Source organism: Kogia breviceps, chromosome 11, assembly GCF_026419965.1.
Source record: "Kogia breviceps isolate mKogBre1 chromosome 11, mKogBre1 haplotype 1, whole genome shotgun sequence".
NCBI classification, from domain to species: Eukaryota; Metazoa; Chordata; class Mammalia; order Artiodactyla; family Physeteridae; genus Kogia; species Kogia breviceps.
Genome location: NC_081320.1, coordinates 96804287 through 96821558, shown reverse-complemented (window position 1 = coordinate 96821558; position 17272 = coordinate 96804287). Strand labels below are relative to the sequence as shown.

The window sequence follows — 17272 nt, the reverse complement described above, 5'->3', positions numbered from 1 at the left end:
ATTTCAACAAGCCATCTGACCAATTTCTCCTCTGGGTCTGGTCACCAGAGCAAGAGTTAACACGCCCACAGCATTGACCATGTTCCTGGAGTGGTTTCAAGAGCGTTACGTGTATTCACTTTGTCCCCACAACAAGCCTTTGAAGTAGGTCCTATTATTATCCCCATTTTATGGATGAGGAAACTGAGGCACTGAGAGGTTAAATGACTTCTCCAAGATGACCGCTAATAAGTGGCAGAGTAGGATTTGGTCCCAGGCGGTCTGGCTCTAGACAACTCTGGTGCAGTTAGGTAGATCTCTTCTGGTTAAACAACCCTACCCCAAAAGGGTATTTCTTTATGTTTGGTTTGGTTTAGTCATTGATGCTGTAAAAGCTATATGGCATTATAGAAAGTTTGGAGAAAAGAATAAAGGTTTCCCTTTGTGGCTGGCATGAGGTTGGCATGAGGTGCATAGTAACCCTTCTGGATGGTGGGGATGTTTACTGGTGTTACGATAGGCAGTCACAGCCTTGCACAACAGAATAATGCCATTTCGGGGTAGACCCCCCCATAAGAATCATTGGTCCAGCCCGAAGCAATTTTTGTTTGTTTTTTTTGTTTTTGTTCTTGTTTTTTCGGTACGCAGGCCTCTCACGGTTGTGGCCTCTCCCGTTGCGGAGCACAGCCTCCGGACGCGCAGGCTCAGCGGCCATGGCTCACGGGCCCAGCTGCTCCGCGGCCTGTGGGATCTTCCCGGACCGGGGCACGAACCCGCGTCCCCTGCATCGGCAGGCGGACTCTCAACCACTGCGCCACCAGGGAAGCCCCTGAAGCAATTTTAAACACCCGTCTTGGGGAGATAATACTGTCAACAAAGAAAATGTGGACACGGGGCCCTCACCCCAAAGAGCAGCCCAGGTTGCTGCAGCAATAGGCAGCCTTTCCCTGAGTTAAAGCCTAAAGCCAGCAGATGCAGGGTGCAGAGAATAACAAGGGGGGACCTAGGCCCAGAAGAAATCACCCGAAGAAAGAACCTGGGCTAAAGGGCTGAGCTGGATGCCCAGATAAAGCATTTTCTGCAGTTAAAGAATTTTCTACAGTGTCCGTTTCCTGAACAGCTTGTGTGGTCCGCGTGCAGAGACGGCACACAGAGTTGTGCAGGTTGTCCACTGCACAAGGGCGCCCACCCGAGGGACAAGTGGGGACTAGAATCCAGTCTGCCTTCCACTCACCACACTATGTGCCCATGGGGCTGTATCTGTCCAGAGGGGACACCTTTCCCTAATTCACGCAAAAGGCCCCCGTGGGCTAGCTGGGCCCCAAGACTTACGGAGAATGAAACACCCCCAGGACAGGACCAACAATATGTGGAACGTCGGAACAGGGCTGCATGTAGAAGAGAAAACACCTGTTTCACCACGCTGGCTACAGTTGCCTTCAATTCTTTTGAAGGGAAAAAGCAGGAATTGCTAACAAAACTCACTCTGTTGTACTCTTTTTTAAAAATTTAATTAATTAATTAATTTAGGCTGCCTTGGGTCTTTGTTGCTGCATGCAGGTTTCCTCTAGTTGCGGCGAGCGGGGGCTACTCTTGGTTGCGGTGCGTGGGCTTCTCACTGCGATGGCTTCCCTTGTTGTGGAGCACGGGCTCTAGGTGCGCGGGCTTCAGTAGTTATGGCACATGAGCTCAGTAGTTGTGGCGCACAGGCTCAGTTGCTCCGTGGCATGTGGGATCTTCCCGGACCAGGGCTCGAACCCGTGTCCCCTGCATCGGCAGGTGGATTCTTAACCACTGCGCCACCAGGGAAGGCCCACTCTGTTATACCCTTGATGTGTGTACATATTCATACCCACATGCACAAACTCTTATGTTTCCTTCCGGAGTTTGGTTCAGTCATTCCCTACGAATCCCCCGAACGTGTTGTTACAGATAGCTCTCTGCACAGGGGGTTCTTCTCAATAGCTAGAGTCAAGGTTACGGTGTCCAGACTGGCTGAAACCAACAGGCGAGCCTCCTTCAGAATTCTGCCTGCTGCGCTCCCAAATATAATCAATATAGTCATATATAGTCATCTGGGCCGGGCTGAGGAGAAGTGGTGAGCGGGTACAGCAGAGCCCAAGGACCGCAACGCCAACTACCAGGCCCTCCCAGGCCACCTCCGGTTAGATCTGCCTCGGAAATGTCCATCCTTCCTGCCCCTTCTCTCCTTCCGTCCCTCCCATCCACCATTTCCAGACTGCATTTCCTCCCTCACCCACACCCCTCCTGCGACAGCCCCACACGGCTCCCCCAGGCCCGGCCGTCACCTCCAGCTCAACTCCCAGCAGCGCCCAGAGAAAGTCTTTCCAGTGAGACTTTGGTCACGTCACCCCCCACTTAACACTTAACCGCAACCCACTCTCCACAGCAGAAAAGCACATATTCTCCAGCCTGGCATTGTAGAATAATAACACACTTACCACGCACCATCTACGGGCTTTGACACAGATTAACATAGATTAACTTTTGAACCCTCACCACTGCCTCCCTGAAGCAGGTACTATTATGATCCCCACTTTATAGGTGAGGAAACGGAGGCCTGCTGAGTTGGGAACTCACCTGCCCACTCCTACAACTAATTAGGGCCAGATCCAAGTTCAAACCCGGCTCGTGTGACCTCTCAGCCCACACTCAGGCACTCAAAAGGTGGTCCCAGACCATGGGTAGCAGCAGCATTACCTGGGACCTCGTTAGGAATGCAGAAACTCAGACCCCACCCCAGACCTGCTGGACCAGGACGCACATTTAAACAAGTGTCCGGTGACCGGTCTGCGTGGGGAAGGAAGTCTGAGAAGCTTTGCCCTACTGCATGGAGCCTGGGGCCTTCTCCCACCACCTGACCCAGCGCCCGCCAGCCCTTCCCGCCTGCCGGCTCCAGCTCTGAGGCTCATCCCCACACGGCCCTGGAGCCGAGCCCTGCCTGTTGATCTCGGAACTCGATGCGTCATTACTCACCAGCACAGGGCAGCCTGAAGTCGTTGTCTTTTTCCTTTGCCTTCCCACACTCCCCTCTCTGGTATCTGGCCCTGTCCACAGTGAAGGTGAGGAGGGGTCTCCCAGCAGGGCCGGCGGGTGCCCTTTGTCAGTGGCAGCCCCCTGCCCTGGTGCCCGTGAGGGGCTGGCTGTGCTGTGGCAGGTGGCACAGAGGGCCCATCCTGGCCCTGGAACCTGCGGGCAGAGCACAGGGGTGAGAGAAAGAGCAAAGGCTCTGGTCAGGGTGATGCGGCTGGGCCCCCATCCCACCAGCCTCCTCTGCGCTTAGTTTCTTCCTTATCGTCCAGGGATAATAACAGGCGACCCACAAGGGCTGTCATGAAGATGAGAGGAAGATGTATTGGGACAGTGGCCACTTGATGGAGCTCTGGATGGTCTGGATAGAAAGTCCACAAGAAATCATTAACAGACAGGGAAACTGAGGCCCAGAGGCACGGTGTCCTGTGCAAGGTCACAGAGCCAGCTGTCAACAGAACCAAGACTACGTGTCCCTTCTCCCAATGCCCTGCCCGGGCCCCTCTCTACAGCTTCTGTGTTTTGCATAGGAAAATGGAATCAGGTGGTGCCTCAAGAGAAGATGATGTGGATTCCAAGGGCCAAAGTCCAGTGTAACTGTTGGCCCCAGGGGAGAGCCCAGCAGAGACGGGAAGTGGGTTGCCCCCATCAGCCGCTGCTGGGTCCTGAACGTCCTAGGAGAACGGGCCAGAGGAGAGGGTGTCCTTCTCCAGCGGCTGGAGAAATGCAGTGAAAGGAGCTGTTGTCCAGAATCTCGGACACATTCCCTTCCCCTCCCTGGCCACTGCCGAGACACAAACACAGACAGACAGACAGACACGCAATCCTGATGAGGTGCAGGCACACAGAGACCACCCCCCTCAGAGGACCCATGACACACAATTAGGCGTTGCCGGCGGCCCCCGAGTCCCTCAGACCAGAGTCAGATGAGCTGCCGGTGTTTTCCACACCTGCGCCCATACGTGTGCACACGTGTGCCTGTTTACACCCCTGCCGGGTGGGACGTACACACCCGCGCACACCGCCTCTCTGGCCTGTGGGGGGAGGCAGGAACGCGAGTGAGCTCCGAGTCTCGGCCTGAGCGGATGTGTGGGTGTCTCCCGACCCAAATGGGTGGCCAGTGGCAGGGGACAGGCCACGGGTTAGCTGAGCGCAGTGGTCCCCGCGCGGGGGGTGGTGAGTGTTGCCATGGCGATGAGACCTGGACATGCCAGGCTGGGAGGCCGGCTCCGTGTGGGTGGCGGAACACCGTAGGCCCAAGCACAGATCCATCGACTACAGGAGGGAGGGAGGGCGGGCGTCTAAGGGTCCGGGCTGGGAGGCAGACTCCTGGGGTCTGGGGGGGGGGGGGCTGAAGTGATCCGGGATGGCAGGACCAGCTGCCCGCGTGGCAGGCCTGGGCATGAGACGACGAGCTTGTTAGCTGGTTTCCGGCTGGCTGCACAAAGCCAGACCATGGGGCCTCTGTCCCTGCCTCAGGGCCACGCACCCCTGGCCCTCTTCCCTCACCGGCAGTTGTGTCGAGTCCACAGCTGAGGCAACGCCCACAGGGAGCGCAGAGCCGGGCCTTGGCAGGGAAAGGTAATAACTGGCTTTGGGAAGACAGCCGCGAGGGGGGGACGCGGACAGACGGAAGGGGTCAGAGTCTGACACGTCCCCTATCCGTCCCCTGGGCCACCACTTGTGAGCTTGGGCAAAGTCATTTCGCATCTCTGATGGTCTGATGGTCTCTAGGGCCAAGCGAGCTCTCAGTCCTCGGGCTGGACTCTCCCCTGACCAGCCGGCGCCCCACACGCACACCAGGCGCTCTGCCCGTGCTTCCAGAAGGGGCCGTCTACCCCGGTTCTAGGGGGGGAAAGTGGGCTCCCGCCTGGCCGGAGACTGGGTAGAGGCTGGCCGTGTCACCAGAGAGACCAGAGCACGGGTCCTGCCTCCGCCACTCTACCACGTGTCCTCAGCGAAGCCACGGGCCTCTCTGAGCTTCTCCCACCAAGTGCCTTTGCCGCTTTCTTCCTCCCCCGCCCGAGAGGCTCCCCCCCGCCCCCGGGATCGCAGGGCAGTGGGTCTGGTGCTCGGCAGGGTCTGAGGCTGGACACCTTGTAATTCTCAGGCCTCTCGGCTTCTGCCAGGTGAGCTGTGAGGCCCCCTGACCCCAGGGCCCTGGGGGAGGGGGAGGTGCAGGCGCCCATGCCTGAGGCGAGGAGGGGCTTGCAGATGGCAGCGTAAAGCCAGGGCAGGGGGTGGGAGCCCTCTGCTTCCCCGCCCTGGGCCGAGCTTTCCCGTCTGAGGATGGTGGGGCTGGACTCCCTAATGCCGACAGCCTGGGGCCAGGGCTCCCCTTCCTCACCCAGAGAGGGTGTGGGGCAAAGCCGGCACGGCGTCAAGCAGCTTCAAATAGGGCAGTTGTGAGAAACCCAGTGGAAACCCACAGAAGGAGAAGGGCTGGCTCTGGGCTCAGAGCCCTGCGGAGGCAGGAGGTGTGCAGGATGTGGGAGGAGAGGCAGTGCCCACTGCACCCACTGGCATCTATTGGGATTTCTGTGGAAATGTTTTCTCGGGCAGAAAAAACTCCGTTGCCATGGAAACCCAATGTCTTCTCCGCCAAGCTGAGTCTCTTGGTGGGAGAACAATCTCAGGGATGCCAGGGATGGCAAACTTAGAGGTCTTCCCAGGGCCAGGCCGTAACGCAACCTGCAACCCTCCCCCACGGGCAAGGGAGTCACATCCCTTCAAACACTCACTCGCTCATTCATTCAACAAACACCAACTGGTCTACATCAGGCACCGGGCTGGGGTTGTGGAAATTCATCCAACACGGTCCCTGAACTCAAGAAGGCCACAGTCTGGTGGGGAGACAGGTGTGTAAATGAGGACGATTTGGCGGGTAAGGGCTTTCACAGGGAAGTGGGAGAATGCTGTGGAAGCACAGAGGGAGGATGGGAGGGCTTCCTGGAGGAGGTGACATTTTTGCTGGCCTGGGGCAGGGAGGGCACCCCAGGCAGAGGGAACAGCAAGTGCAAAGGCAGAGAGAACAGGCACGGCACCTACAAGAAGAGTCATCTCGGGAGGTTCCCGAGGGCCTCACTCACACCCAAGGCGAGGCCGTGTGCTGCAGCAGTCAGTACGGGAACCAGGCTGCCTGCCCTTGAACTCCAGCTGTGCCACTTCCAAGCTGGGTGATATTGGGCAAGGCACTTCACTACTCGGTGCCCGATTTCCTCATCTGTAACCTGGAGATGGTAATATTATCCACCTTAGAGGTTGCTGTAGGATAAATAAGTTGGATGTGTAAACCACTGTGCAGGGCTGGCACATAGTACTATTATTATTAATAATAGCTCTTCCCCTTCCCAGCCACCTGAGCTGCTCAGGGAAGGTCTGATCGTGAAGGCCAAGGGTACAGGATGAAGAGAGATGAAGGGAACAGACAGGCCTGCTCTGGCCGGTCTTTGGGCTCCTCCCTGCAGGCTCCTCCAGCACCTGGGAAACCCAGCCCCCTGCTGGCCCCTGACCCATCCTACAGAAGAGAACACCGAGGTCCCTGGAGGGTAAATGACTTGCCAGGACACTCAGCAAATTCATGACAGTGGGCTGGTGGGGTTAATGTGCGTGAAATGAAAGGCTGACCTGAATAAATAATTTATTTCTGGATGTTAATCATTTAAAAGCCTTCATTTCATCGGTGTCTCATCAAAAATAGAAACTTTCTTCTTTTTCATTCTATATATATATTTTTTTAAGTAGCACACGGGAGCAGGGGCCAGAGCAAGGGCCTTTGAAGGGTTCTGTGGGAGCCGCCCCCTGGACAGGCCACAAACCCTGAGCACACCCACCTGTCCTCGGATCTGCTGCACGAGGGGACAGGACCTGCTGGGAGAGCTGAGCCAGAGCCCCAGGGCCCTGGGCCACATGGAGAGCGGGCAACGGCCAGATCCCCATCCCCCCAAGCCCTCCCCTTCCTCGTGGGCACACGGGGGTCATGACACCTCCTCTCGGAGCTGTTGAGAGAATCCAGCAAGTCTGCGTCCTCGGTGGTCCCATGTCCGTGTCCAGACCTGACACACAGAGGGCCCACAACCTACAGAAATGTTTGTGCCTCTGGGACAGGCCTTAGAGAAAAGGCAGGGAACCAGGTGGCCGACAGGCACAGAGGGACGGAGTGCCGGGTTAGGGAAGGCCTACTCTCCTCCTGGGGGATCTCGGGGCTTCTCGAGTCTCCACCTGCGCCTAAAACTCGACCATTTGGGGGCTCTCCCCGCCCCACGACAGCCCTCACCTTGTTCCTCTGTCACCTCACAAAGCACAGCTCCCCCAGGACCAGCGTCTTGCAGGGAAGCCAGCCAAGGCGATGTCTCAGAGTACAGCCCTCCGCACAGGCCCAGGCAGCCTTGCAGAGGCTCTCAGCTACCGTCACTGTGCATTTTCCCTGCTCATCCAACGACCGTTCACGTCTGGTCCCCTCTCTGGAGCTTTACCCAAAAGGGTACCCACAGCTCAAGGTCTCCCCCCAAACCAGAACGCATCCCCATCTGGCCCTGGTTCCTTCTGTCACCCTACAACCCAGAGCCCGTCCTTGGCATCTGCATCTCCGAAGGGCTTCATGCCCTGAGCCTTCGTCCGGCCCTGAGCCATCACGCTGTTCAGAGCCTTAAGCCCTCTGCCTGTGCGGCTGCTGCTGGGCCTTGCCACCATAACCCCTAACACAGCAGCCCCCTGGGAAGCTCAGCGGTGTTCAAAGTGCCTTCTATCAAATTAACCCCCCGGCCCCAAACAATCCTAGCAGGTGAATAGTATTTATTATTAAGTAACCTGCACGAGGCCACTAGGCTAGTAAGTGGCAAAACCAGGGCGGAAATCTAGGTGTGCATCACCACCTAGAACCCCGCACCCTTGCCCCCTCTCCCTGCCCCGTCTGTCCTGTTGGATCTGGACAGCCTGGGGAAGGGTTATTACCCCACTTTGTAGGCAGGGAGGCCTGGCAAAGGGAAGTAGTGAGCCCAGAGTTCTGGAAAAAAGGCTTTGGCCTCCACAAGGGCTTGGCGTTCGTCCACCAGGGGCCAAAGCTGTGGTCCCCCTGCATCTACCCCGAGAATCCGCTGCTGATGCACTCAGCCTGGCCCCAAGCAGCTGCTTTCCCCACCTGAGAACACGCCCCCATGCCCAGCGCCAGCTAGGCTTAGCTTCTCTGGGTTAAAGAAATCTCTCCCGGAAATGAGGTCAGGTTGTAAGTTCACCCGAGCTTTCCTCCCTGGGGTGGGCCGTGCGGGAACGGCAGGACGGCTCCAATGCCGGCGCAGGTGAGGAGCCTCCAGTGTGGTGGCCCAAACGCGGTGTGGGGTTTAGATCAGAGGAGGGGAGTCACTTCTGGTGTATTTAGGGGGGCCTTTTGCCCCTTCCCCGGGGCCACGTGGGCAGAGGGTGGCGTGATAGGAGAACTCAGAAAGGGACACCCTGGCCTGGAACCCCAGCGGAATCAGAACATGACACCGTTCTGACTGCAGTCTCCGGCCTCGTGGCCGCAGAGGGATGAGCTGGGATTCCAGACCGGGACACGTCACTCACTGACTCAGCGACTTTGGGCCGACGACTTTCTCTCTCGAACCTCAGTTCCTTCATCTGAGAAAGTGGAGATAATTGATGCCGCCCTGCCTCTTTCACGGGGTTCTTGATGATCAGAGGAGGGGTCCAATGTGAAAAGATACCTCGCCTGCAGCGAGATGCACAGGAGAGTCAGCTTTGGGTGAGGTCACCGGCATCACAGGTGACAAAGAGCTGCAGTAACCATTTCGATTGCAGACGGGGGTGCTGAGGTCCAGGGCGGGGAAGGTGTCGTCCAGCAGGTAGGGAGAGTGTACGCAGGGCTCCCAGGCCGGCCTGCTGTCTGCCCAGGCCTGGCTAAGCTGACCCTTTTCCTGGGCCCAGGGGGAGCCCACTTTGCACGGCAGAGGTGCCCCTGAGCCCACAACCTGGGAGAAAGGCCCTTTCAGCGAGAGGTGTTTGGGGACATGTCTTGCTGTCAGCTGATTGACAAAGACAGGCCAGACTCAGCACCGATGTCCTAATGAGAGCCACCAGCAAGGATGGAGGATTGCTTCTAGCTCCCGAGAAGTCTGGCAGGCTTTTCGCTGGATCTTGCAAGGCCTCCCTCCTCACCCCAGAGGCCAGTTCCACACTCCTATCCCCCAGGCCTTGGCCAAAGAAGTCTCCTCGGCTGGCTGTCCTTACCTGCACCCCTGCCTGGGGACGTCCCACCCACCCTCCACTGCCCACGGCCCCCTGCTCCAGGAAGCCTCCCTCGATTGTCCAGTGAGAACTAATTGTGCCCCTCTCTCCCTCCTCACCAAGCGTGGAGCAGTATGAAGGGTTAGACCCAGCTCCGGAAACCTGGCTTCACCTCCCAGGTCACGACTTACTAATAATGAAACCGTGGGCAAGTCCCTTGGCCTCTCTTCATATAAAAATGAAGGATAATAACACCTATTCCCAGGGTTGCTGCAGGAGGGGCGTTAAATTCATACACTGAAGAAATGCTTTCAAGCACCTATTAAGTGCCAGCTTTGATTTTAGATGTGTGGATGCAGTGGTGAATAAGACAATGTCTTCATGGAATTAAAATTCTAGTGGGGGAGAAAGACTGAACAGATGAACAAAGGCATAAATAATAACAGAGCAGGATAGGGGCATAGAAAGTCATCCGTGGGGGTGGGGTGCACTCTTTCAGACACGGTAGAGGCACTTAATAAATTGTGGATGGATGGATGGATGGATCAATGGGTCAATGAATGGATAGATGGACGGCCGGATGCATGGAAGGATAGACGGATGGATGGATGCATGCGTGCATGCGTGCTGGATCATGTCTCCCCCACTTTTCATAACCAACAGTGACCACGGTTGTGGCCCATTTCATCTCCAGCTCAGAGCAGCTCCCCAAACCCCAAGGCTGGCCAAGGAGGGACCAGGAGGGGTACGTGGATTAGAGGTGGGCCTGGCTTCCCTCCCACACCGCCTCCTTCTCTTGATCCCGTCTCAGAGCAGCCTCCACTTGCAGGGAGACTCGTGCACACGGAGGGCCAGGGAGGCCTGGCCGGCAGAGAGGGCCACGCACGACCCTGAAAAAAGCCACTACAAACTGATAGCAAGAGTCCCAGATGCAGTGCCAATAGCTTTCCCTGTTTCCCTGACTGGGCCTCACGACATCCTGGCACGGGGGCCTCATCTCCAGGATCTGATGCCAAGGGGCTGGCTGAGGGGAGAAGGACAAAGACCAACTCATGGCACGGGGGGCCCTGAGGGCCAGCAGGCCCATCCAGGTCCCCTGACCCAGGCTTCTCGTTTCTGTGGCCCCGCCACTAGCAACCCTCACACACGCACATAAGGTCACTCTGGTGGGGGGGGCGGGGAGGCGGTACAGCGAACAGGTGAGCGTTTTAGTAAAACGAGGAACCCAGCTGGTAGCCTGGGTGACGAGGAGCAAGTCCTTGGTCCACAGCGGGGTCCACAGCTCTCCCCGGGGTGCAGACCACGATGGCGGTTGGGAAATCTACTTTCCTGCCTATTTTAATAAGTGTCCCCCAGGAAGGGGTCTTTGTGGGTCGTCACATGTCCCCAACCGCAGAAGGCATCCCTGCTGCTGGCAGATCAAAGTGGGGTCCCTGTTTCAGGAGGAAGAAACGCTCATCATCAGAGACAGGGAGTCAAGCCAGGGAGGATGCCGTACAGACGGACCTTGCTGAACTAACTCTCCTCCTGCAGCCTCCCCAGATGTTTTCGTTCCTTTTCCACAGTTTCCTTTCTTCGTCCAACCTGGTATATAAGCACTTAGGTTCTGCCGCATCTTTGGGCCTTCGTCTTCCTGTAGGGCCCCCATGTAGAGGTAAAAATCTGCATGCTTTTCTCCTGTTAATCTGTCTTAGGTCAGTTGAATCCTCAGGCCCAGCTGGAGACCTAAGAGGGGAGAGGTCAAGCCTTCCCCCTCCCACCTGGGGGTGCAGCCAGACGCCAGGGGCGCATATGGAGCCCGTGGAAGTCCAGGAGGGGCCTTGGGAGCAGAACGGACCTCGGATCCTGACTGAGGAGAGAAGGAACAGACGCAAAGCTCCAGCCCCAGATGTCATGCAGGCCGAGTGGGGACAGATGACCAGTTCACCAGCCCCACCCTGCCCACCTCACTCAGTCCGTCCCCTGCCCAAACCCTGGAGATTCCAGGTCTCCAGCCCGTGGTGGACAGTTGGGAGACAAGGGAAGGGAGACTTGGGAGCAAGAGAATAGGGTTCCCAGAAGACGACTTCAGGATCTACCCCCCAGAATGTACCTCCATCTCTAATAAAGGCCACGAACAAGCCTGTGCCCGTCCCCTGGGATGACAGTACCTACACAGCGGTGCTGTCTGCAAGCCAGACCTGCAGTAATGTCAAACCCCTAAAAGGCAACCGGGACTCCAGCCAAGTTCAAGTCCTGCACTGCCAATAAATTACACAGACTTTGGGCAATCAGCTCTCCTGGAGGGGCTTTTCCTTCTCTCCTCTGGACAGTGAGGTCCGCTGGGTTTTCCTACTGATCTGTAACATCCCATTTTTAGGATGTCAGGCTAATACTGCTGTTCAAAATAACCTCTTCAAATGGCAGGCTTCTCCCCATGAAGTCCTTATAGAGTATAAAAAGAAAATTAGCCAATCGAGCACGGAAGTCCTGTTTTTAGGACAAATTTCCTTCGGGTTGTAAATAAGCAGATCTTAGCGGAAAGGAGCCCCGCAGCCAGGTCTACGAGGCCCGGCTGCTTTGCCCTTCACCTGGGCACACACGTGTCTGGGATAAAGGACGTGACAGGCCCGGGGGAGGCAATATTTCTGTTGACAGCTGTTGCCAAGGTAACATCAGGCCAGGCTGCAAACAAGTAGAAAGAGCTGGCTCTTTTTGGAAAGCACCAGAAAGCTGATTCAATTTTCTTAGAATTAACAGGTGGGGGCCGAGAAGCCTATTCTTGAGCAACTCGCGGCTCAGAGCTGGACTGGAAACAAAGAGACATGGCGCTCGTACCTGTGCTGCCGTGAATTTCCCGGGGTTACCCAGGGAAATCTCTTCTCTGTTTCCCCACCTGCAACGTGAAGGCTTAAATCCGTGGAAAAGCTCCGGGGTTTCAGGGCGCCCCTCAGGAGACGCCCTGGGCAGGAACCCACTCTCATCGTTTTTTTCCCCAGATTATAGAAATGGATTTATTTTTCACGCATCTCCATCCCGGCGCATCCAAGTTCAATTACAGGTTAAGTGATAGTGGATCTTTTGTTTCAATCAAAATGCAATACTTATCCCACCTAACTCTAGAGGGTCCAATGAAGTGGAAATAATGTATTTGTAATGATTATGTCAAAATCATCCATCTTTGAAGAGCGCTGTCTTAGGAAACACAATTTTCTTAAACTTCAATAAGAGCAGGTGTGGTATCAATTAAATAACAGCAACTAAACTAAAAACTATTGATCAAAATTGCTTTTAGGAGAGGAAACGGGTAAAGGTCTCTGGGCCCGCGGGGCTGCTGCTGCGAACGTGGCATCACCCCCGCCAGTGAGCTCAGCAGCCTCCTGCCCTGGGGACCTGCTGACCCACGGCCCCGGGCCTCTGCCTCCACGACTGCTGTCCGCGCCCCACACGCTTCTCACGAGCTGGGTGGGAAGAGCTGGTGCCCACGTTTCTCCAGCCTCCTTCTCAGAAGAGAGAAGACGTTTCTGTTGGAGGGAAGGAGGTTCTCCTTTCCCGTCCCCTCTCCCGTCTCCTCCCGCAGGAGGTCACTCCAGTGACCGTGAGGCTGGTGTCTCCGCGCACGCTGGGTGGCTTCTTCTCTACCTCCGCGCGGGAAACTCCCCCCCCGCGGCCTTCCTGCGAAGTCCCAGCACTTGCTCTCGCCGAGGTGCAGGCAGGGCGGGAGGTCTCAGTGGCCGCCCCGGCACCTCACCGTCCAGCCGTGGGATCTCAGGCCGCACGTGCGCTCGCTCACTTTGGAGGCTTCTCATCTGAACTGTAAGTGCTTTGTGCATCTGCTTTTCTTCACAGAACGTCTCCTGTATTCCTGTTTTCCTCCTTCCAGCCTTTGGAAGGAGGTGGGTCCTCTATGTGGAGGACAAAATCATCACGTCTCCTGACTTAAAGCCTCCTTCTGCAGCTGGACGCCCTCCTGCCACCAGGGACACAGGGGCCTCCTCTCTCCTCCCTCCCTCCCCGCCTCGGTCCCCGAAGGGCCCTCCTTGTTCACGCGGCGCCTCCCGCCACTGGGCAGGGGCAGAGGACCGAAAGGCCTCGTCCAAGGGGTTCCCTCGTGACCCGCTTTTCACTCAGAAGAAATGCATCCAAACGGGCAGCATCCCAACATCTCACGGACGTTCAGTGGAGCCAGCTTGTCCCATCCGGTCCCAGCACGCCTGACGGGGCTCCTGGGGGGTGGCCCGTGGCCAGGCTCCTTCCCCCACGGGCCTGTGTCTTGAGCCCACAGCCCCACGGTCGCCCAGTCATCTCAGAACTGTGCCTCTGTGGGCGGCTCTGCCAGGCGGCGGGTCTTCCTGGCACGGCACGGGCCACCCTCAGTGCTTTAGACAGCATCCTGCTGTCCTGGCCCCTATCCGGCAGGCTCAGGCCCGGCATCCACTCGTCCATCACCCAGACCTGCCGTAAGCCGCTGTCCACAGTGCCTTGACCTGGGGCTGGAGGGCCCGGTGGGCACCGGGGAGCAGGCCACGAGTCCCCGAGTGGACGGGGTGTCCACGGGTCAGACCAGGCCTGGAGGGCGAGGACGAGGGGGCCCAGTGCCAGATGGAGAGCAGGGGCGGTGGCGGGGACGACGGCCAGGGCCGCCTCTGTCCTCCGCGCCCCGCACTTTGCTCCCTCCCTGCTCTTGCAGCGGCTGCGGAGGCCCAGCCCTTCACGGGCCGCAACACGTGGACGGTTTTATACCAGGCTCCTGCTGAGACTTTCATTTGAATGAATGTTTCCTCAGCTATAAAAATCAGTCACCACTGAACGGTACACTTACGCATGGTGGAAATGGTAAATCCCGTTTACATTTGCCTGCAGTCAAGATAATCTTCCGACCAAGGGCTGGATCAGATCATCCCTGAGGCCCTTTCTGACAGCAGACTCTGTCCAGTGTCGTCTGAGGTGTGACCGCTGCACTACAGGGAGAGGAAGCACCGCACGCAGGGGTGGTCTGTGCTGCTCAGGGAGACGTGCTCACCGGGGAGAAGCACCGAGAAGGTCTGAGGGTTTCGCACAAGGAACGGGAGTCCCGAGGCTCTTGGGAACCGGGCACACCTGGGCAGGAGCGGGTGCCTCCGCAGGCCTCAGAACTGGGAGAGCCCAGGGGAGGTGACCCGTGCATGCAGGGACCAGGAGGCCCACCGGGCATCTGGCTCACCCCTAGAAAAAGGTGGGGTCACGTGCCCTTGGCTTCAGGAGGAGGGCGAAACTTATGCTGCCTCCCCAGCCCCGCCCGACACTTGAACCTTGGCTCTGATACGCAAGCCGAGGAAGTGAGGGTCTGTCCCAAGAGGGGAAATCCTGCCCCACCCTGACACCCCCGGGATGGCTCTGTTGTTTCCAGAGGGGAGAAGAGGGGCCCAGTGGGAAATAGGGGGCTTTTCCAGGCGCTTCCGTGCTAGGTCCTGCTTCTTCCTCAAAAATAAGCCACTAGATCAGCACAGCTGAGGCCAGGCCCCTAATGACCTCCAGGCCGGCGCTGGCAGAGCCTCCCTGCTAACAGCAGCTGTTATAGCCGCTGCGTCAAGACAGGGTATCCTCAGTTCACCCATGCAACAGCCCTGAGGTGCAACCATTTATCATCATTTTACAAAAGAAGTGGCATAGGCACAGAGAGGGTTATCAAGCAGCCCAAGGTTACACAGCAGGGGAGAGGCAGAGCCACAGGACTCAAACTCCGAAAGTCTGGTCAAGTCTGCTGCCCCAGATGTCGCCTTTTCCTCCCTCAGAGCCAGGAGAGCAGTGAGCGCTTGATAGTTTTACTTGGCCACGTCACCTCTCGGCCTCATTCTCCTCCCCTGAAAAGTCAGGTAAGAGGCCCAAGAGACGGTGGGGGGAGCTGCCGATCCTTGTGAGTCTAGACCCCGAGCTGATGCAGCGTCCCTTCTGCTGTACCCTGTTGGTCGGAGCACTCACAGGCCAGTCCAGGTCCAAGATGAGGAGAGACAGCCCGTCTCTCAAGGTAGGTATAACTGTCTCCATTTGACAGATTAATCGATGGAGGGTCAGAGAGGTCAAGCACCCAGGGTCACAGAGCTTGTGACATGGAACCAGGATCCACAGCCGGGCCTGTAGCCTGGTCTGTCTGATCTAAAGTCTGGACTCTTCTGCTGGCCTCAGTGTGTGCCGGGGCAGAGCTGATGCGTCGGGACTGACGGCCAACTTCACCACCTGACCCGGCGGTTCCCCGCCCGAGCTGCAGCCCCACCTGGGTGACTTTAAGACCCCAGATTCCCCGGCCCTGCTCCCAGGGTTCGGCTTTAACTGGTCGGAGGTGGAGCCTGGACGCTGGGAACTTTTTAAGCGCCCAGGTGGTCTTCATGGAAGCCAAGGGCTGGGGACACTGTTTCAACCAAACAGGTTCCCTCTCTGCCTGTAGCCTGTGTGTGGGACCTTCCCCTGGACCCTCCTTCCCTGACCCTGAGCATCTCAGGCCAGTCCTGCCCCTGTCTCTCCCTCCAAACCCCGCTCCAAGTCAGAGGGACTGTCGTCACCAGGTCAGCAGGTTTCCCGGATAGAGGAGAGATGTCCGGTCCCTATGCAGTTAGGGGCTAGAACGAGCAGCCCCTAGCAAGCAAGTCTAGGCCCAGCTCTGCTGGCTGGGGATTTAAATCCCAGCTCTGTCACTTACTAGTTGAGGCATCTTTGATGTACAGAATGTGATCTCTACTTCACAGAGGGGTTTTCAAGGCTCTGAAGAGGGAATAGCTGTAAAAAGGCTTTGTAAAGAAGTGCAAAGGTTTTACACAGAAAACTACAAAACACCATTTGAAGAAATTAAAGCCCTAAATAAATGGAAAGGTATTCCTTGTTTGTGGATTAGAAGATTTAACATCATTAAGGTTTAAAATTATCAATATTGCTAATACTATGTAAATTGACCTATAGATTCTGTGCAACATTAGGCTTAAAAACACCCTCACAGCCAGGGAATCAGAAGGCTGCTGGACATCCAATATAAGATGCAAATATTTTTTATTGGTGGTGGTGGTGGGAATGTAAGTTGGTGCAGCCATTATGGAAAACAGTATGGAGGTTCCTCAAGAAAACTAAAAATAGAGTTGCCATATGGTCTAGCAATCTCACTCCTGGGCATGTATCCGGAGAAAACTATAATTCAGATAGATACGTGCAGGGCTTCCCTGGTGGCACAGTGGTTAAGGATCTGCCTGCCAATGTAGGGGACATGGATTTGATCCCTGGTCCAGGAAGATCCCACATGCCGCGGAGCAACTAAGCCTGTGCACCACAACTACTGAGCCTGCGCTCTAGAGCCCAAGGGCCACAACTACTGAAGCCCGCGTGCCACAAGTACTGAAGCCCACACACCTACAGCCTGTGCTCTGCAACAAGAGAAACCACCGCAATGAGAAGCTCTCGCACCACAACAAAGAGTAGCCCCCGCTCGCCGCAACTAGAGAAAGCCCACTCACAGCAACAAAGACCCAACGCAGCCAATACATAAATAAATAAGTAAAATCTATTTAAAAAAAAAAAGGATACATGCACCCAATGTTCATAGCAGCACTATTTGCCACGACAGTGAGAGGCCCGCGTACCGCAAAAAAATAATAATAATGGAAAAGAATATGAAAAAATATATATATATCAGTTATATACATATAACAGAATCACTTTGCTGTACACCAGAGACTAACACAACATTGTAAATCAATTATTCTTCAATAAAAAATTAAATTTAAAAAAATGCACATTTTGTTGACATTTTAACATCCCTGAAATTAGAGTGTATCTTATAGAGGGTATCATAGTTTCGTTGTCATAGAGCCTCTCCAGCTGGGGCCCCCACGATGGGGTCAAGGAGATGCCCTCCCCGAGTCACCCTCCTCCAATTCCAGGAACTCTGTGGGCTTTGCTCCTGGGGTCTGTCCTCCTGGAGGCCACCCAGGGCAGCTGTTTGTGGGGCGAGGGGCGTGAGGCTGCGCAGGCTGGGCCGGTGGCACGCGTGTGTCCTCGCGGTGCAGTGTGGGTGGGA

General features: G+C 56.4%; 1 long non-coding RNA gene across 1 annotated transcript in view; it reads right to left on the bottom strand.

The window, feature by feature from the left end:
- Positions 1-2976: 2976 nt before the first annotated feature.
- The window catches only part of LOC136792190 (uncharacterized), a 60125-nt gene continuing 45829 nt past the window's right edge, over positions 2977-17272 (bottom strand). Inside the window, exon 3 of the long non-coding RNA XR_010835653.1 lies at positions 2977-3189. This is a non-coding gene — a long non-coding RNA (uncharacterized lncRNA). The remainder of the gene's footprint in view (positions 3190-17272) is intronic.